The sequence below is a fragment of the Panthera uncia genome, assembly GCF_023721935.1.
Source record: "Panthera uncia isolate 11264 chromosome B3 unlocalized genomic scaffold, Puncia_PCG_1.0 HiC_scaffold_1, whole genome shotgun sequence".
Classification (NCBI taxonomy): Eukaryota; Metazoa; Chordata; class Mammalia; order Carnivora; family Felidae; genus Panthera; species Panthera uncia.
In genome coordinates this window covers 45,739,447-45,761,694 of record NW_026057582.1, presented here as the reverse complement: position 1 = coordinate 45,761,694, position 22,248 = coordinate 45,739,447, and the positions used below count along the sequence as shown (strand labels likewise).

General features: G+C 38.5%; 1 long non-coding RNA gene, 2 other non-coding genes and 1 pseudogene across 3 annotated transcripts in view; 2 read left to right on the top strand and 2 right to left on the bottom strand.

The window, feature by feature from the left end:
* LOC125908777 (uncharacterized) overlaps window positions 1–22,099 on the top strand; it is a 27,064-nt gene extending 4,965 nt beyond the window's left edge. Inside the window, exons 2-3 of the long non-coding RNA XR_007453433.1 lie at window positions 15,722–15,964; window positions 19,464–22,099. This is a non-coding gene — a long non-coding RNA (uncharacterized LOC125908777). The remainder of the gene's footprint in view (window positions 1–15,721; window positions 15,965–19,463) is intronic.
* Window positions 1,467–1,981, top strand: LOC125908774 (40S ribosomal protein S14-like; annotated as a pseudogene).
* LOC125910622 (small nucleolar RNA U2-30) lies at window positions 14,605–14,674 on the bottom strand. The gene has a single exon (XR_007454117.1). It is a non-coding gene; the product is annotated as a small nucleolar RNA U2-30 (small nucleolar RNA).
* On the bottom strand, window positions 14,842–14,920 carry LOC125910623 (small nucleolar RNA U2-19). Its single transcript, XR_007454118.1, has one exon. It is a non-coding gene; the product is annotated as a small nucleolar RNA U2-19 (small nucleolar RNA).
* Window positions 22,100–22,248: the final 149 nt, after the last annotated feature.

Sequence of the window (22,248 nt, the reverse complement as noted above, 5' to 3'; positions counted from 1 at the left end):
GTCTTTATCTGGTTTTGGTATCAGGGTAACACTGGCCTCATAGAATGAATTTGGAAATTTTCCTTCCTTTTCTATTTTTTGCAATAGTCTGAGAAGAAGAGATATTAACTCCTCTTTAAGTGTTTGATAGAGGGGTGCCTGGGTGGCTCAGTCAGTTAAGTGTCCAGCTCAGGTCATGATCTCATGGTTGTGAGATTGAGCCTCGTGTTGGGCTTCACACTGGGCATGGAGCATGCTTAGGATTCTCTTTCTCCCTCTCTCTCTGCCCCTCCCTTCCTCTCAAAATTAATTAATTAATTAAAAAATAGGAGAGGATGCTTGAGATGGTGGCATAAGAGGACGCTTGCTCACTTTGTCCTGCTGATCACTTAGATTCCACCCACATCTGCCTAAACAACCCAGAAAACCACCAGAAGACTAACAAAACGGACTCTCTGGAGCCAAGTGTAGACGAGAGGCCCACGGAAGAGAGTAGGAAGGTCAGAGAGGTGGTGTGTGCTACCTGGACTGGTGGGAGGGAGCTGGGGCAGTGGAGGAGCAGCCCGCCCGGCAAGGCAGAGCCCCCGAGTCTGGCTTGCAAAAGCAGAGGGGCTGGAAGGAGTGAGTTCTGACAGCCAGCGGGACTTAACATCTGGAATGTTATAAGTCAACAGCTCTAGTCAGAGAGTGGGAGGGCGAGAGGACACCGGGAGGGAGAGGTGTTGAGCTCCGGACGACAGAGCTCAGCTCAGCAGGGGAACAAAGGCGCTGGCCAGCGCCATCTCCCTCTCCCATCCCCCAGCCGAAACCCCAAAGGGAACCAGTTCACCTCACCGAACTTGCTTGCACCATGCAAACACCCAATGCTGTGCTTCTGTGGATCCATCCCTCCAATGGGTCTGCCTCCCTCCTGGTGCCACAGGGCCCCTCCCACAGGGGACCACCAATGGCAAAGCGAGCCAAGCCTGCCCCTCCCACCCCCATGCACCTTGCAGATCCACTCCAGCTAATACACCAGATCCCATCAAAGCAGCACCACAAGCCTGGCAGTGTGCAAGTAGCCCAGACAGGGGCCACACCACTCCACAGTGAGTCCTGCCCCTGGGAGAGGGGAAGATAAGGTTCACACCAGTCTGACTGTGGCCCCAGCCATGGGCTGGGAACAGACATCGGTCTGACTGTGGCCCCGCCCACCAACTCAAGTTACTCCGGACAGCACAGGGGAAGTGCCCTGCAGTTCTGCGCCACTCCAGGGACTATCCGAAATGATAAAATGGAAGAATTCTCCTCAAAAGAAACTCCAGGAAGTAGCGACAGCTAACGAATTGATCAAAAACGATTTAAGCAATATAACAAAACATGAATTTAAAACAATAGTCATAAAATTAATCACTGGACTTGAAAAAAGTATAGAGGACAGCAAAGAATCTATTGCTACAGAGATCAAGGGACTAAGAAACAGGAGGCTTTCTGGTTGCGGAGTCTAGGGAAGATGCACAGAAATGGCACCTCGAAAGAGGAAAGAAAAGAAAGAAGAACAGGTCATGAGCCTTGGACCTCAGGTAGCTGAAGGAGAAAATGTGTTTGGCGTGTGTCACATCTTTGCATCCTTCAGTGACACTTTTGTCCATGTCACTGATCTTTCTGGCAAGGAAACCATCTGCCATGTGACTGGTGGGATGAAGATGAAGGCTGACTGAGATGAGGCCTCTCCCTACGCTGCCATGTTGGCTGCCCAGGATGTAGCCCAGAGGTGCAAGGAGCTGGGCATCACCACTGTCCACATCAAACTCCGGGCCACAGGAGGAAATAGAACCAAGACCCCCAGACCTGGGGCCCAGTAGGCCCTCAGAGCCCTTGCCTGCTCAGGAATGAAGATTGGGTGGATTGAGGATGTCACCCCCATCCCTTCCGATAACAACCGCAGGAAGGGGGGTCCCCGTGGTCGCCGTCTGTGAACAAGATTCCTCAAATTATTGTTTTCTGGTAATAAACTGCCTTTGTGTAAGCTAAAAAAAAAAAAAAAAAAAAAAGGAAAAGAAACAGGAGGAGCTAAAAAATGCTATAAATGAGGTGCAAAATAAAATGGAGGTGACCGCAGCTCCCACTGAAAAGGCAGAGGAGAGAATAGGTGAATTAGAAGATAAAATTATGGAAAAAGAGGAAGCTGAGAAAAAGAGAGATAAAAAAATCCAGGAGTATGAGGGGAGAATTAGAGAACTAAGTGATGCAATCAAACACAACAATATCCGTGTAATAGGAATTCCAGAAGAGGAACAGAGAGAGAAAGGGGCTGAAGGTGTACTTGTACAAATCATAGCTGAGAACTTCCCTGATCTGGGGAAGGAAAACGGCATTGAAATCCAAGAGGCACAGAGAACTCCCTTCACACGTAACTTGAATTGATCTTCTGCATGACATATCATAGTGAAACTGTGATACAAGCATAAAGAGAAATACAAAATACAAGCATAAAGAGAAAATTCTGAGAGCAGCTAGGGATAAACATACTCTAGCTCTATATAAAGGGAGACCAATAAGACTAGTGACAGACCTATCTACTGAAACTTGGCAGGCCAGAAAGGAATGGCAGGAAATCTTCAATGTGATGAACAGAAAAAATATGCAGCTGAGAATCCTTTATCCAGCAAGTCTGTCATTCAGAAGAGAAGGAGATATAAAGGTGTTCCCAAACAAACAAAAACTGAAGGAATTCATCACCACTAAACCAGCCCTACAAGAGATCCTAAGGGAGATTCTGTGAGTGAAATGTTGCAAGGACCACAAAGTACCAGAGACATCACTACAAGCATGAAACTTACAGACATCACAATGACTTTAAACCCATATCTTTCAATAATAACACTAAATGTAAATGAGCTAAATCCTCCAACCAAAAGACATAGGGTATCAGAATGGATAAAAAAAAAAACAAGACCCATCTATTTGCGGTCTACAAGAGACTCACTTTAGACCTGAGGACACCTTCAGATTGAAAGTGAGGGGATGGAGAACTATCTATCATGCTACTGGAAGTCAAAAGAAAGCTGGAGTAGCCATACTATATCAGACAAACTAGACTTTAAATTAAAGGTTGTAACAAGAGATGAAGAAGGGCATTATATAATAATTACAGAGTCTATCCATCAGGAAAAGCTAACAATTATAAATGTCTAGCCACCAAATTCAGAGGCACCCAAATATAGAAAATAATCACAAACATAAGCAATCTTATTGATAAGAATGTGGTAACTTCAGGGAACTTTAATACCCCACTTACAATAATGGCTAGATCATCTAGACACAGGATCAATAAAGAAACAAGGGCCCTGAATAATACATTGTATCAGATGGACTTGACAGATGTATTTAGAACTCTGCATCCCACTTTCTTCTCGAGTGCACCTGGAACATTCTCCAAGATAGATCACATACTGGGTCACAAAACAGCCCTTCATAAGTATACAAAAATTGAGATCATACCATGCATACTTTCAGACCACAATGCCATGAAGCTTGAAATCAACCACAGGAAAAAGTCTGGAAAACCTCCAAAACCATGGAGGTTAAAGAACACCCTACTAAAGAATGAATGGGTCCACCAGGCAATTAGAGAAGAAATTAAACAATATATGGAAACAAATGAAAATGAAAATACAACAATCCAAACGCTTTGGGATGCAGCAAAGGCAGTCCTGAGAGGAAAATACATTGCAATCAAGGCCTATCTCAAGAAACAAGAAAAATCCCAAATACAAAATTTAACAGCACACCTAAAGGAAATAAAAGCAGAAAAGCAAAGACACACCAAACCCAGCAGAAGAAGAGAAATAATAAAGATCAGAGCAGAAATAAACAATATAGAATCTAAAAAAACTGTAGAGCAGATCAATGAAACCAAGAGTTGGTTTTTTGAAAAAATATACAAAATTGATAAACCTCTAGCCAGGCTTCTCAAAAAGAAAAGGGAGATGACCCAAATAGATAAAATCATGAATGAAAATGGAATTATTACAACCAATCCCTCAGAGATACAAACAATTATCAGGGAATACTATGAAAAATTATATGCCAACAAATTTGACAACCTGGAAGAAATGGACAAATTCCTACATACCCACACACTTCCAAAACTCAATCAGGAGGAAATAGAAAGCTTGAACAGACCCATAACCAGTGAGGAAATTGAATCAGTTATCAAAAATCTCCCAACAAATAAGAGTCCAGACCAGATGGCTTCCCAGGGGAGTTCTACCAGACGTTTAAAGCAGAGATAATACCTATCCTTCTCAAGCTATTCCAAAAAATAGAAAGGGAAGGAAAACTTCCAGACTCATTCTATGAAGCCAGTATTACTTTGATTCCTAAACCAGACAGAGACCAGTAAAAAAAGAGAACTACAGGCCAATATCCCTGATGAATATGGATGCAAAAATTCTCAATAAGATAGTAGCAAATCGAATTCAACAGCATATAAAAAATTATTCACCAGGATCAAGGGGGATTCATTCCTGGGCTGCAGGGCTGGTTCAACATTTGCAAATCAATCAATGTGATACAACACATTAATAAAAGAAAAGAACCATATGATCCTGTCAATCGATGCAGAAAAAGCATTTGACAAAATTCAGCATCCTTTCTTAATAAAAACTCTAGAGAAAGTTGGGATAGAAGGAACATACTTAAACATCATAAAATCCATTTATGAAAAGCCCACAGCTAACATCATCCTCAATGGGGAGAAACTGAGAGCTTTCCCCCTGAGATCAGGAACACGACAGGGATGTCCACTCTCACCGCTATTGTTTAACATAGTGTTGGAGGTTCTAGCATCAGCAATCAGACGACAAAAGGAAATCAAAGGCATCAAAATTGGCAAAGATGAAGTTAAGCTTTCACTTTTTGCAGATGACATGATATTATACATGGAAAACCCTATAGACTCCACCAAAAGTATGCTGGAACTGTTACATGAATTCAGCAAAGTCTCAGGATACAAAATCAATGTACAGAAATCAGTTGCATTCTTATAGACTAATAATGAAGCAACAGAAAGACAAAGAAACTGATCCATTCACAATTGCACCAAGAAGCATAAAATACCTAGGAATAAGCCTAACCAAAGATGTAAAAGATCTGTATGCTGAAAACTATAGAAAGCTTATGAAGGAAATTGAAGATATAAAGAAATGGAAAAACATTCCGTGCTCATGGGTTGGAAGAATGAATATTGTTAAAATGTCAATACTACCCAAAGTTATCTACACATTCAATGCAATCCCAATCAAAATGGCACCAGCAGTCTTCTTGAAGCTAGAACAAGCAATCCTAAAATTTGTATGGAACCACAAAAGGCCCTGAATAGCCAAAGAAATATTGAAGAAGAAGACCAAAACAGGAAGCTTCATAATCCCAGACTTTAGCCTCTACTACAAAGCTGTAATCATCAAGACAGCATGGCATTGGCATGAAAACAGACACATAGACCAATGGAATAGAATAGAAACTCAGAATTAGACCCACAAAAGTATGGCCAACTAATCTGTGACAAAGCAGGAAGAATATCCAATGGAAAAAAGACAGTCTCTTTAAATTTTTTTTTTTAATGTTTTATTTATTTTTGAGACAGAGAGAGAGCATGAACAGGGGAGGGTCAGCGAGAGGGAGACACAGAATCTGAAATAGGCTCCAGGCTCTGAGCTGTCAGCACAGAGCCCGATGGGGGGCTCGAACTCACGGACCGCGAGATCATGACCTGAGCCGAAGTCGGCCGCCCAACCGACTGAGCCACCCAGGCGCCCCAGACAGTCTCTTTAACAAATGGTGCTGGGAGAACTGGACAGCAACATGCAGAAGCATGAAACTAGACCACTTTCTTACACCATTCACAAAAATAAACTCAAAATGGATAAAGGACCTGAATGTGAGACAGGAATCCATCAAAACACTAGAGGAGAAAGCAGGAAAAAAAACCTCTCTGACCTCCGCCACAGCAATTTCTTACTTGACACATCCCCAAAGGCAAGGGAATTAAAAGCAAAAGTGAACTATTGGGACCTAATGAAGATAAAAAGCTTCTGCACTGCAAAGGAAACAATTAACAAAACTAAAAGGCAACCAACAGAATGAGAAAAGATATTTGCAAATGACATATCGGACAAAGGGCTAGTATCCAAAATCTATAAAGAGCTCACCAAACTCCACACTTGAAAAACAAATAATCCAGTGAAGAAATGGGCAGTAAACTGAATATGAATAGAAAAATGAATAGACACTTCTCTAAAGAAGACATCCAGATGGCCAACAGGCACATGAAAAGTGCTCAACGTCGCTCCTCATCAGGGAAATCCAAATCAAAACCACACTGAGATACTACCTCACGCCAGTCAGAGTGGCTAAAATGAACAAATCAGATGCTGGTGAGGTTGTGGAGAAACGGGAACCCTCTTGCACTGTTGGTGGGAATGCAAATGGTGCAGCCGCTCTGGAAAACAGTGTGGAGGTTCCTCAAAAAATTAAAAATAGACCTACCCTATGACCCAGCAGTAGCACTGCTAGGAATTTACCCAAGGGATACAGGAGTACTGATGTATAGGGGCACTTGTACCCCAATGTTTATAGCAGCACTCTCAACAATAGCCAAATTATGGAAAGAGCCTAAATGTCCATCAGCCGATGAATGGATAAAGAAATTGTGGTTTATACACACAATGGAATACTACATGGCAATGAGAAAGAATGAAATGTGGCCTTTTGTAGCAACGCGGATGGAGCTGGAGAGTGTTACACTAAGTGAAATAAGCCATACAGAGAAAGACAGATACCGTATGTTTTTACTCTTATGTGGATCCTGAGAAACTTAACAGAAGACCATGAGGGAGGGGAAGGAAAAAAAAAAAGGTTAGAGAGGGAGGGAGCCAAAACATAAGAGACCCTTAAAAACTGAGAACAAGGGCGCCTGGGTGGCTCAGTCGGTTAAGCGGCCGACTTCGGCTCAGGTCATGATCTCGCGGTCCGTGAGTTCGAGCCCCGTGTCAGGCTCTGTGCTGACAGCTCAGAGCCTGGAGCCTGTTTCAGATTCTGTGTTTCCCTCTCCTTGGCCCTCCTCCATTCATGCTCTGTCTCTCTCTGTCTCAAAAATAAATAAACGTTAAAAAAAATTAAAAAACAAAACAGAACAAACAGGGTTGATGGTGGAGGGAGGGGAGGGTGGGTGATGGGTATTGAGGAGGGCACCTGTTGGGATGAGCACTGGGTCTTGTATGGAAACGAATTTGACAATAAATTTCATATTTAAAAAAATAATAATAAAAGAAAATAAGCTGATGCTTTGCCTAGGTATCTAGATCTGACTTGTAATTCTAACTGTAACCTGAGCAACCCTGGAAAAGTTATCTTGCCTCTCTGAGTCTCGGGTTCCTCTTCTGTAAAATAGAATACATAAAACCTCTTTCAGGGACAGTTGGAAAAAATAAATATGATAATAAATAAATAAATAAATAAATAAATAAATAAATATTTGGTAGGATTTGAAGCCATCTGGTCCTGAACTTTTTTTTGTTGGGAATTTTTTGATTACTGATTTAACTTCATTGATGGAAACTGGTCTGTTCAAATTTCCTATTTCTTCCTCATTACATATTGGGAGGTTTTGGGGAATTTATTTATTTCTTCTAGATGTCTAGTTTGTTGACATGTAAACTTCCCTCTTAGAATTGCTTTTGCTGCATCCCAAGGGTTATGACCCATTGTGTATTCATTTTTGTATCCATGTACCTTGTTTTAAATTTTTTTTAATGTTTTATTTATTCTTGAGAGAGAGACAGAGAGAGAGAGAGAGAGAGAGAGAAGGAGCATGGGCAAGGGAGGGGCACAGTGAAAGAGGGACACAGAATCCAAAGCAGACTCCAGGCTCTGAGCTATCAGCACAGAGCCTGATGTGAGGCTTGAACTCATGAGCCGTGAAATCATGACCTGAGCCGAAGTTGGATGCTCAACCGACTGAGGCACCCAGGGGCCCCAGTATCCATGTACTTTTTAATTTCTGCTTTTATTTCTGGTTGATGCATTCATTGTTTAGTAGCATGTTATTTAACCTCCATGTATTTGTGGTCTTCCAGATATTTTCTTGTGGTTGACTTCTATTCATTATGGTCAGAAAAGATGCATGGATGATTTTAATCTTTTTGAAATCGTTGAAGCTTGTTTTGTGGGCTATTGTGTGATCTGTTCTGGAGAATGTTCTATGTGCACTTGAAAAGAATGTGTATTCTGGAGTTTTAGGATGGAATGTTCTGTTCCAGTGTGTCATTCAAAGCCATTGTTTCCTTATTGATTTTCTGTTTAGATGATCTGTCCATTGATGTAAGTAGGGTGTTAACGTCCCCTACCATTATTGTGTTATTATCAGATTAGTTCCTTTATGTTTGTTATTAACAGTCTTATGTATATGGGTGCCTCTGTGTTGGGTGCATAAATATTTACAATTGTCATATCTTCCTGTAGGATTGTCCCCTTTATTATTATATAGTGTCCTTCTTTGTCTCTTGTTATTGTGTTTGTTTTAAAGTCTAGTTTGTCTGATATAAGTATTGCTATACTGGCTTTCTTTTGACAACTGTTTGCATGTTAGATGTTTCTTCATCCCCTCACTTTGAATTTGCAGGTGTCTTTAGGACTAAAATGAGTCTCTTGTAGGCAGTATATGGATGGGTCTTGTTTTTTTATCCATCTGTCACCGTATGTCTTTTGAGTGGAGCATTTAGTCCATTTACATTTGAAGTAATTATTGATAGATATGTATTTATTGCCATTTTATTTCTTGTTTTATGGCTGTTTCTGAAGATTTTCTCTGATCCTTTCTGGTCTTTCTCTTTTTCCTGGTTTACTGTTTGTTTGTGATACATTTGGATTTCTTTCTCTTTATTCTTTGCATATTTTAGTGGCTTTTGACATATGATTACCATTAGGTTTGTATATAACCTCTTTTGTATATAGCAGTCTACATTAAGTTGATGGTCATTTAAGTTTGAACCCATTCTTACTCCTCTTCTCCCTACGTTTTAGGTATATGGTGTCATATATTACATCTTTTTATTTTGTGAGTACCTTGACTGATATTTTATAAAAATATTCATTTTTACTGTGTTTGTGTTTCTTTCCTTTGTACTGTCATTTTTGGTCTCTACTTGAAGGGTGTCTTTAATAGTTCTTGCCAGGCTGCTTGTGGCTTGGAAGGTGTCTGCTGAAAAGTCCTCTGATAGCCTATGGGGTTTCCCTTGTATGTAACTATCTCCTTTTGTCTTTCTGCTTTAATAATTTTTTCTTTATCAGTATATTTTGCCACTTTAATTATAATATGATTTGGTGTGGATCTGCTTTTGTTAATTTCGTTGAGGGTTCTCTGTGCCTCCTGGTATATCTTTGTGCCTCCTGGATCTATATATGTATTTCCTTTCCCAGGTTAGGACAGTTTTCAGCTATTATTTCTTCAAATAAATTTTCTGCCCCCCTTTTCTCTCTCTTCTTCTTCTGGTACTCCTCTAATGTGAATGTTATTAAATTTGATGGAATCACTGAGTTCCCTAAGTCTATTCTCATTTTGCATTATTCTTTTCTCTTTCTTTTGTTCAGCTTGATTAGCTTCCATTACTCTGTTTTCTAGGTCACTATTTTGTTCTTCTGCCTCTTTCATCCTGCTGTTAATACTGTCAAGCATGTTTCACATGTCATTTATTGAGCCCTTTCCTCTGCTATGTTATTCCTTACTTATTGTATATTCTTGGCTCCTTTTTCATAAATTGACCATATATGCATGGGTTTATTTCTGGGCTCTGTTCTATTTCACTGATTTATGTAGCTGTGTTTATGCCAATACCATACCGTTTTCGTTATTATAGCTTTGTAATATAGTTTGAAATCAGGAAGTGTGATGCCCGCAGAATTATTCCTCTTTCTCAGAGTTGCTTTGGCTATTTGGGATCTTTTGTGGTTCTGTTACAAATTTTAGAATTGTTTTTTCCATTTCTGTGAAAAAATGCCATTGGAATTTTGATAAGGATTGCATTGAATCTGTAGATTACTTTGGGTAGAATGGACATTTTAACAATATTAATTCTTCTAGTCCATGAGCATGGAATATCTTTCCATTTGTGACTTCAATTTATTTCATCAATGTCTTAGAGTAGGCATTTTATTCTTTTGAAACAATTGTAAATGGAACTGTATTCTTAATTTCTCTCTTTCAGATAGTTTGTTATTAGTGTATAGAGACTCAACTCATTTTTGTATATTGATTTTGTATGCTACAACTTATTATTCTAATGAGGGTTTTTTTTTGGTGAAGTTTTTAGGGTTTTCTATATATAGTATCATGTCATCTGCATGTAGAGACAGTTTACTTTCGGATTTGGATGATTTTTATTACTTTATCTTGCATCATTGCTCTAGCTAGGACTCCCAGTACTATTTTAAATAAAAGTGGTGAGGGTAGACATCCTTGTCTTGTTCCTGATCTTATAAGAAAAGCTTTCAGTTTTTCACAATTAAGTATGATGTTAGCTGTGGGCTCATTGTATATTGTCTTTAGTATGTTTAGGTATTTTCTCTCTGTACTCTGTTGAGAGTTTTTATCATGAATGGATGTTGTGTTTTGTCAAATGCTTTTGCTGCATCCTTTTAATGTATTGTTGAATTCAGTTTGCTAATATTTTGTTGAGGATTTTTACATCTGTGTTCATCAGGGATATTAGTCTGTATTTTCCTTTTGTTTTAGTGCCTTTATCTGGTTTTGATATTTAATGCTGGCCTCATAAAATAAGTTCGGAAGTGTTCCCTCCTCTTCAGTTTTTTGGAAGAGTTTGAGAAGGATTTGTATTAATTCTTTAAACATTTGATAGAATTCACTAGGGAAGCCATCTGGACTTTTGTTTGTTGGCGGTTTCTGATTACTGATTCAATCTCCTTACTAGTAATTAGTCTGTTCAGATTTTCTCTTTTTTCATGATTCAGTCTTTGTAGGTTGAATGTTTGTAGGAATGTATTCATTTCTTCTACATTGTCTAGTTTGTTGGTATGAAGTTGTTCATGATACTCTCTTATTTGTATTTCCATTGTGTCAATTGTGACATCTCTTTAATATCTGATTTTATTTTGAGTTTTCTCTCTGTTTTTTCCTTGGTGAGTCTAGCTAAATGTTTATCTTTTCAAAAACCAGCTCTTGGTTTCATTGATCTTTTCTAGTGATTTTTTTAGTCTCTGCTTCATTTATTTCTGCTCTGATATTTGTTAGTTCCTTCCCTCTACTAACTTTGAGCTTAATTCTTTTTTTAGTTTCATAAGGTATAAAGTTGGGTGGTTTATTTGAGATATTTCTTATTTCTTAATATAGGTATTTATCACTGTGAACTTCCCTCTTAAAACTACTTTTGCTGCATCCTATAAATTTTGGTATGTTATATTCTCATTTTCATTTGTCTCAAAATTTGATTTCTATTTTTATTTCTTTTTTGATCTATTGGTTGTTTGATAGCGTGTTGTTTAATCTCCACATAACTTGTCAGTTTTCCAGTTTTCTTCTTGTGATTGTTTTCTAGTTTCATACCATTGTGTTTAGGAAAAAATGCTTGATATTATTTCAGTCTTTTAAATTTATTAAGATTTATTTTGTGATCTACCCTGGAGAATGTCCCATGTGTGCTTGGGAAAAATGTTTATTCTGCTGCTTTTGGATGGAATGTTCTCTAAATGTCTGTTAAGACCACCTGGTCTAACATGTTGTTTAAGTCCTATGTTTCTTTATTGATTTTCTGTCTGGATGATCTATCCAATGATGACAGTGAGGTATTGAAGTCTCCTACTATTATTGGATTGCTGTTTATTTCTCCTTTTAGGTCTGTTAATATTTGCTTTGTATATTTAGGTGCTTCTATGTTGGGTGTATGTAAATTTACAAATGTTCTGTCATCTTACTGGATTGACCCTTTTATCATTAGAAAATTTTTTAATCATAAAAACCATAAAAAAAATTTTTAATGTCTATTTATTTTTGTGAGAGAGATAGCAGGGGAGGCCAGAGAGAGAGAGGGAGACACAGAATCCAAAGCAGGCTCCAGGCTCTGAGCTGTCAGCACAGAGCCCAAACCAGGGCTCAAACTCATGAATCACGAGATCATGACCTGAGCTGAAGTCAGATGTTTAACCAATTGAGCCACCCAGGTGCCCCTATATAATTAACTTCTTTGTCTCTTATTACAGGTTTGTCTTAAAGTCTATTTTTTCCTCATACAAGTATAGCTACTTTAGCTGTCATTTGATTTCCATTTGCATACACTGTCTTTTCCCATACCTTCCCTTCCCTGTGTGTGTTCTTAAAGTTGAAATGAGTCTCTTATAGGCAGCATATAGTTGGGATATTTATATATTTAAAATCTCTTCAGCCACTCTGTGTCTTTTAATAGGAGAATTTAGTCCATTTACGTTTAAAGTAATTATTGATAGGTATGGACTTACTGCCATTGTGTTCATCGTTTTCTAATTCCTTTGTTCCTTTTTCTTTTGTTCTCTTCGTTTGTGATTGGATGATTTTCTGTATTGGTATGCTTACATTCCTTTTCCTTTATCTTTTATGAATCTAGTATAGGTTTTGCTTTGTGGTTACAGCATGGCTTACATAAAACATATTTATAACTGTCTATTTTAAGTTGATAATAACTTAAAATTTTTAAAAAAAATATTTATTTATTTTTGAGAGACAGAAAGAGAACACAAGCCAGGGAAGAGTAGAGAGAGAGAGAGAGAGGCCCAGAATTCAAAGCAGGCTCCAGGCTCTGAGCTGTCAGCACAGAGCCCAATGCAGGGCTTGAACCCACAAACCACAGTGAAATCATGACCTGACCTGAAGTTGGATGCCTAATTGAGTGAGCTACCCAAGAGCCTCAAGTTGAGAACAACTCTTAAGTCCAACTTAATTATAAAGCTCTACATTTTTACTGCCCCCCTTTTATGTTTTTGATTTAACAATTTGTATTCTTTGTCTGTGTATCCATTAACAAATCATTGTAGTTATAGTTATTTTTCACTACTTTTGTCTTTTAACCTTCATACTAGTTTTATAAATGATTAACCTACCACCATTACATTAAATTATTGTGAACTTAACCATATATTTACCTTTACCAATGAAATTTATACTCTCATATGTTTTCCTGTTACTAATTAGCCCCCTTTCATTTCAGCTTAAAGAAATTCCTTTAACATTTCTTGTGGATTCGGTGTAATGGTGCTGAACTCCTCCAGCTTTTGCTTGTCTGGAAAACTCTTTTTCTTTCCTTCAATTTTGAAGGATTTTTTTTTTTTTTGCCAGGTAGAGTATTTTTGGTTGGCAGATTTTTTCTTTCAGCTCAGCAAATATGTCATGCCACTCCTTTCTGACTTGCAAGAATTTGTTGAAAAAATTTGTTGATAGTCTTATGGGTGTTTCCTTATACATAACAAGTTGTCTTTCTCTTGCTGTTTTTAATATTTTGTCCTTGTCTTTAACTTTTGATAATTTAATTATACTGTGTCTTGGTGTGGGTCTCTTTGAATTCATCTTCTTTCGAATTTCCTGGATCTGGATGTCTGTTTCCTTTCTCAGGTTAGGGAAGTTTTCAGCCATTACTTCTTTAAAGACTTTTTTCTGCCCCTTTCTCTTCTCCTTCTGGGACCCCTATAATGTTGGGCCTCTTGATGTTGTCCTATTAGTCCCTTAACCTATTTTATTTTTCTTTTTGCTCCTCTTTTTGGATGAATTCTACTGCCCTATCTTAGAGTGTGCTGATTTTTTCTTCCACTTCATCTGCTATTAAAACTTTCTATTGAGGGGCACCTGGGTGGCTTAGTCGGTCAAGCATCGGACTTTGGCTCAGGTCACGATCTCACAGTTTGTGAGTTCGAGCCCTGCATCGGGCTCTGTACTGACATTTCAGAGCCTGACATCTCAGATTCTGTGTCTCCTTCTATCTCTGTCCCTCCCCGACTTGTGCTCTCTCTGTGTCTCTCAAAAATAAATAAATGTAAAAAAACACCTTCTATTGAATTTTTCAGTTCAATTATTAAATTCTTCAGCTATGTGATTTCTGTTTGGTACTTTCTTATATTTTTCATCTCCTGTTGAAATTCTCACTTTGTTCATGCATTGTTTTCCTGACCTCAGCAAGTGGTCTTTATGACCATTGTTTTGAACTTCTTGTCAGGTAAATCACTTATCTCTCTTTCATTAAGGAATTTTTCTGAGGTTTTAGTTTGTTGTTTTGTTTGGAACATATTCCCCTATTCATTTTTCTTGACTCTTTCTGTTGATTTTCTGTGCATTAGATAAAACAACCACGTTTCTCGGTCTTGAAGAGGTGGTCTCATTTAGGCAATGAACCTTATTATTCAATCCTGACTTCCTTGTGGTTTTCTCTCAAAATTTTGTGGTTGTCCAAATGGCCTTCTATGTTCTTAGTGGCTTCCAGTAGTTGAGGGTGTGCCAATATTTCTCATCCCAAAGGGGAAGATCTCAGTCAGCACTAAATGCAGACAGATTAGAAGCAGACGCTCAGGGAGCATCTTTTTAACTTTTTTTAAAAAAATTTTTCATTTTGAGCTCAGAGAAAGTGTAGAAACCCTTGTAGTTATAAATGTCTGTATTAAAACCTTTTCATCATTGATTAGAGCTGATTAGTCTTTCATACACATACATAATTACCCCCACAGATATCTTACTCATCCATCAACAAGTTCTCACTATTTTACTGTCACTTTTATGAACACACATCCACACACGCATGCATTCCTAACTCTAGACATAAGCCCTTATTGTTTTAAATTACTTTTGCTTCTCAGAACTACAAAGATCATGCATCAGGTAGATTGGAAGGCCTCTGATACTCAGATTTGGGTATTTTCATCATTGAGCCACTTCTTTTTAAAGTATGTAAATATACCTCTTGGAGCACCTGGGTGACTCATTCATTTAAGCGTCAGACTGTTGATTTCGGGTCAGGTCATGATCTCATGGTTTGTGGGTCGACCCTGCATTGGGCTCCACACTGACAGTGCAGGGCCTGCTCAAGATTCTTGTTCTCCCTCTCTCTGCTCTTCCCCCCATCTCTGAAAATAAAGAAATAAACATTAAAAAAAAAAAGATTCTCTCTCTCTCCCTCTCTCTTTGCCCCTCCCCTGCTCATGCTCTCTCACTCTCAACAAAAAAAATTAATTAAATTAAGTATGTAAATATACCTCCTTCAGGGGCAGACTGGGAGATGTGTGTTTCTGTCTGCTCCCTCTGCACATCAAGCCCTGAGGGGGATAGACGGTTAAGAATTGTTTCTTTGTTTGCTACCAACCCACTGAATCCATGAACACGAGTCCCACTGGCTACCAGTGCCAGGTTATCAAGAGATGTGTCCTCTGGGGGGCAGCCACAAAAGCCAGGGTGGCACCCGTTATGCATAAGCTCCTTTCTCAAAGACGTTGGTAACGTGGAGTGGGACAAAGGGAGAGCACAAAGATGGTGCCTGCTGGCCTTCCTGGTTTCTGGAGAGGATGGCAATGGGCCTCTAGATGTGTGTTATGATAGAAGCCTGCCCCACAGGTCACAGCTATTGAGAGATAAACTAATAGGCCTCTTTCACAAAAAGGTTGCGTGTCAATCTGCTGCCTCTGCAGTGTGCAGTGAGGGATGGATACCTCCTTAAGAATGGTTTCTCTCTTACAGTCTTGTGGTACCTGCAAACATAAGCCCCATTAGAGGGCTTCCTCTGGGAGCAGCTGCAAAAACTGGGGCACCAGACATGTGGACGAGCTCCTTTTTGGGATATACTGATGACCTACCTGGAGTGAGGCAGAGGGAGAACAGGAAGATGTCCCTACCAGTCTCTGTGGTTTCTGGAGAATATTGCAGTTGGCCTCCAGAAGTGTTTTAAATTAGAAACCTGCCCCTCAAGCCAAAGCTTTAAAGGTAAGCAATAGCTTCTTTCGTGGGGAAACTGGGCATGATTCAGTCTGCTCCCTCTGCGCTGGGCTCTGAGGGCCAAGCCATGGTGAGTCCACACAAATCCTGTAAGAACTATTAGTTTACTATAGACTGTGGATCTCGTGGATGTAAGTCCCTGTTGGATTTCAGAGCTAGATGTTTTGTGAGTCCATTTCTCAGGTAGAAGTCTTAAAAGTTGTGGTGCCAGCTCTGGTGTCCAACCCCTTCTCTCCTTAGAGAGAAGCTGGGAGTTGTGAGCTCCCTCCTAGTTGTGTGTTGCTGCTCCAGGGATGAGATTGTGTCTGAGGCTTTCCCACTCATTTCAGTGGGAGTTTTTTCTCACTTGCCTGATGTGTAAGAGTCACTCAGCTAGTTTCTAGATTTCTTTCAGAGGGGATTGTTCTGTATGTAGCTGAAGATTCAGTGTGTCTGTGAAAGGAGGTGACTTTAAGGTTCTCTTTTGTCACTGTCTTGAACCAGAAAAACAGTTTGTGGATTCTTATAAGAAATGCTATATCATCAATGTTTCTGCTGGCAAAGATCATGATACTATGTGGGAAAACATGCTATCAGTGATTGAGTTGAGAAATGATTTGGGAGTGTTGGGTTCAATGAAAACTGTTAAGAATACCTTAACCCATTTATTTCATTCATATTTTTCTTGTAATATTTGCACAAGAATTATATATAACAATCTATGTCTACTTACATAAATGTCTCTTTTGCTAGGTTTTGAAATAGAATTTCTAAGTGTTAAGAAAGTATGTGTTATAGTTTTTAATTGGCCGTATTGTTTCTTTTTTTGTGGTGTATAAACTAATGATAGGTCTTACAGTAGATGTATCTTAAGATTTGATGAAATAGTACATACCTTAAACATATTAATGTTCATAAGTGATTTGATCCTTATGTTAATACTGGGAGATAAGACAGGCATTATTATTTCCATAAGACAAATGAAACTCAGGTGGTTTTCATTTTGTTATAGGTGAGGCTGTGTTATATTTTATAGACTTTTAAACTTAACCTAATAAGATAGTTCAGTAATTTATTTTTTATAATGTTAAACCAAAACTTTATAGCATTTTTACTGTTGAGTAGATCATGTTACATAATGACACTTTTTTGAAAGTGTGATGTTATAAAAGAAACATGACTGGTGATAAAGCACAGGGCTATTTATGTGTGGAGTTAGGGACACTCGGATATGATAGCAATTCCTGGAAGGGAAGCAAAGGATCAAACCTAGGAGAAATGTGGTTGTATGTAAAACATCTCAAATCTAATCGAACTGTGAAGTGTATTTATTAACATGTTATAGATAACAACATATGTCTTGTTGTTCAGACCTTCAAAAGTGGCTCATTTTTTCGTAGGTGCTGTGTCTTCACATTATACAGTTGCCTATATCTACTGCTTGGTAGTCAGCTTCTTGCTTCCAAGCAATAGAAACCAACTGTGGAAGGATTGTTAGTTTATAGAATCAATGGGAAGGCTGGAGAACCAACCAGGCTCAAAAAACAATAGAGGCCAAGTGAGGCTAGGCAGCCAAGAACAGCCAGCTGCCCAGAGTCTGGGGAAACTGTATTTTGGTCTTTCAGTTTCCTCCTGTCCAGAGTCAGACATTGTTGAATTTTCAAAATCAGACCCAGGGCAGCCAGAATAAGCACGTGTACACTTTATTATAATATATTATGCCATATATATTTTGTTTAAATATGATTGAATGGAACATTTAAAATGTGCATTTAATGAGGCCACTTTTAGGTATAAAGAATTGCTTTATTATAATTACTTTTCTTTTGAAGAGTGCTCTTAAATACTGGAAGACATTCCTAGAACCACAACATTCATCCTGCTGTTGGCACAGCCTATTTTATTAACTCCTTCCTTGCTGAAAGTTAAAATATATAGGTATTTCCTCCTGCCCTTGCGCAGAAACTAAGCCAATTTTATTGTGAAATATATTATGATTCACCTTACTTGCTGGAATTCACCTATAAAACTAGGTATGGCTATGGGTGGCAGAGAGTCATTTTTAGGCATTCCTTGATTATACCATCCTCCAGTGTCACTTGACTTCCATCTCTGAATTCAGTCTTTAAGTATCTAACATATAGTTTGTGTACCCATTTATTTGTTTATTGCTTACTGCAAAGGTAATGAATGGTTGTTTTAAAATCTGTAACATTACAGAAACACAGAACAAAGAGTGACCATTCCCCATAATCCTGCTCTCAAGGATTATGTTAATATTCCTGTTAATAATATTATGTTAATAGTTTGGTAGATCTTCATTCAGACTTCCTGGGTTCCATTTCCAGCTTTTCCATTTAGCTGGCCACCTTGGACAAGTTATTTGTCCTCACACTGCCTTAGTTTCCTCATTTCAGCATAATAGTACTGGCTTACAAGGTTTTGTGAGGGTTTAATAGATAAGATGAAAAGTGTTCAGCATAATTACTAGCGTGTAGTAAGTGCTTGATAAATGCTAGTTTGTGTGTATTGGTCAAGATAAGCTAGATTATATTGCAATAACAAACAATCCATCCAAATCTCAGTGGCTTAACACAACAAAAATTTCTTGCTAATGCTGCATTTCTTACACAGATTAGCAGGGTGTTTTCTCCATGTAGTCAGTCAGGGGCCCTGGCTAATGGAGGTTCGACCATGTTGTGGCCACACTCTATAATACGTTGTGCTTTTAGTCACCATAAAGAGACTATAAAATCACACATGGATTTTTTACTGCCTCAGCCCGTAATTGACATACTCTACTTCCATTTACAATTTATTAGTCATAACTAGTAACCATGGCTCTGCTCTGCTGCAAGTCAGGTGTGACATGTGAAAGGGGAGTGCAGAATATTTTGGTGAGTGCTACAACCTGTGGCAAGGCCATTCCTCCCCCTACTCCCCAGTGTGGCATAATATTATCCAAACTGTGTTGCAGGTTTTTTTTTTTTATTTCATAGTAAGACTAAATTTATTCAATACCCTAGTAAAAGTTTTGATTATAGTTATCCAACAGTATAAAAAGTACAAAACAGATTGGTAGATTTCTAATATATTAATACAAAGTGCATGACTACATACAGTACATCCTACAGGCAAAGAGGTGGAAGGGGAAAAAGAAGGCCTTGGTTGAGGTCTAGTAATAGATAAATAAATACAGAGGTAGAGATGATCCATGTTATGGTATATTCTAACACCAATACTGCAGCCAAAATGTACAAAAAAAAAAAAAACATTTTGAAACAACAGGAGGAAGATGATAATGGCTGGGACTCTTGTAATTTACCTCAGAGGCTGTGGGAGAGCCAACCCAACTCACGGTGTAATCTGTGCATATGGTGGCTTGTAGTTTTTGCCATAAGGAAGAAATATAAAATTTTAGGTTTGGATTAAGAACTATAAAACTATAGGGTGCCCATAAAAAGTGGCTCACTCCTTACTGTTATTTATACTAATTTTTAAAATCCAGTTTTAAAAATAAGCACTGCTGGCACAAGAACGGACACTCAGATCAATGGAACAGAATAAAGAACCCAGAAATGGACCCACAAACGTATGGCCAACTAATCTTTGACAAAGCAGCAAAGAATATCCAATGGAATAAAGACCGTCTCTTCAAGTGGTGCTGGGAAAACTGGACAGCGACATGCAGAAGAATGAACCTGGGCCACTTTCTTACACCATACACAGAAGTAAACTCAAAATGGATGAAAGACCTAGATGTAAGACAGGAAGCCATCAAAATACTCGAGGAGAAAGCAGGCAAAAACTTCTTTGATCTTGGCCGCAGCAACTTCTTACTCAATACGTCTCTGGAGACAAGGGAAACAAAAGCAAAAATGAACTACTGGGACCTCATCAAAATAAAAAGCTTCTGCTTTTTATTAAAAGCGAAGGAAATAATCAGCAAAACTAGAAGGCAACCGACAGAATGGGAGAAGATATTTGCAAATGACATATCAGATAAAGGGTTAGTGTCCAAAATCTATAAAGAACTTATCAAACTCAACACCCAAAAAACAAATAATCCAGTGAAGAAATGGGCAAAAGACATGAACAGACACTTCTTCAAGGAAGTGCATCCAGATGGCCAACCAACACATGAAAAAATGCTCAACATCACTCATCATCAGGGAAATACAAATCAAGACCACAATGAGATACCACCTCACCCCTGTCAGAACGGCTAACATTAACAACTCAGGCAACAACAGATGTTGGCAAGGATGCTGAGAAAGAGGATCTCTTTTGCACTGCTGGTGGGAATGCAAGCTGGTGCAGCCACTCTGGAAAACAGTATGGATGTTCCTCAAAAAATTAAAAATAGAACTACCCTATGACCCAGCAATTGCTCTACTAGGCATTTATCCACGGGATACAGGTGTGCTGTTTCGAAGGGACACATGCACCCCCATGTTTATAGTAACACTATCAACAATAGCCAAAGTATGGCAAGAGCCCAAATTTCCATCAATGGATGAATGGATAAAGAAGATGTGGTATATATATATAACGGAGTATTACTTGGCAATCAAAAAGAATGAAATCTTGCCATTTGCAACTACGTGGATGGAACTGGAGGGTATTATGCTAAGTGAAATTAGTCAGAGAAAGACAAAAATCATATGACTTCACTCATCTGAGGACTTTAAGAGACAAAACAGATGAACATATGGGAAGGGAAACAAATATAAAAACAAGGAGGGGGACAAAACAGAAGAGACTCATAAATATAGAGAACAAACTGAGGGTTGCTGGAGGGGTTGTGGGAGGGGGGGTGGGCTAAATGGGTAAAGGGCACTAAGGAATCTACTCCTGAAATCATTGTTGCACTATATGCTAACTACTTTGGATATAAATTTTAAAAAATTAAAAAATTAAAAAACTAGAAAATAAAAAAAATATATTAAGTGTAAAAAAAAATAAGCACTGAGTCATGTTGTTATAGGGTAGGCAAATGATCCTCCCTGATTATGAAAAGTCTGAACCGGTGATAGGTTATTCCTGAACGTTTAGAAAAGAGGCACTGAGAGTACTTTGGTTTGGGTTCAAGTAAAAAGCCTTCAAATGAAGATTTTGGAATTGAAGAGCTCCATCTTCAGGATGCATCATCTGACATCTCAATGTTCACAAAGCCTGACTGAAAGAAGCCATACCTAAACCAGCCCACTCAGCATTAACACACACCTCTTTTCTTTTAGAATTTTACTTTAATATAGAGTGGAAAAACAAACAAACAAACAAACAAAAAACCCAAACCCTAACAGGTTAAAATCAAACAACCACTCTACACAGACAAAACCTTCACAGAGGTCAACTGAAGTAATCCAGAGCTAAAACTGAATTGTGCAGATTTTCAATGAAGTCACCAGTTGTGTAACACAAAGGCAATTATTTACACACTAGGCAAGCCCTCTAAGAAATGTGCCCGAAGAAGCATTAACCTTTGTTTTTTGTGTGTGCCATCCTGAAGATTTGCACATTTTTTTTTTTAGATAATTTAACATTTTTAATAGAATGTGATCTCTACCGTGCGGTAATGCTGTGGTACTCTTTATTTAGGATTCCTCATCCTAAAACTTGACATTTCCCCAGAGGAGCTTTGATTCTGCTTTAGAAGTTTCAATATAGATTAAAATCTTTATCAAAAATCAATACAGAGGGAGGTGACAGAGGATGCAACATATATGCTCAAGTTACCTCTTTGTATGTTTAGAAATTACTCCTTCAAGGTATTTGCACCAGAGAGCTTTGCCCTGCTTAATATTCAGTAGTACAGGTTTGAATCATCAGAACCTTGGCAAGACCTTAAATTATTAACAACTACCTCTTGGGGCAAGTCCGTGTTACTGAGTTATGACAAATTTATTATCATGAAGGAAAACAAGCACAGCCAGTCATCCTAAAAATGCCCCAACCACTGCTTCTCAATATAGAAAGACTAAAACTACATGTTTATCATACAACAAATCTCGTCTCTGTCCTCTGAAATTCCCCTAGTTTCATTCATTAAAAGGGGATTAAAAAAAAAAAAGACTTAAAGAGCACTTTACAGCATCATTCAGCTTTCCTATGAAATACTCAACATCTTTTTTTTTTTTAATTTTTTTTCAACGTTTTTTATTTATTTTTTTGGGACAGAGAGAGACAGAGCATGAACGGGGGAGGGGCAGAGAGAGGGAGACACAGAATCGGAAACAGGCTCCAGGCTCCAGGCTCCGAGCCATCAGCCCAGAGCCTGACGCGGGGCTCGA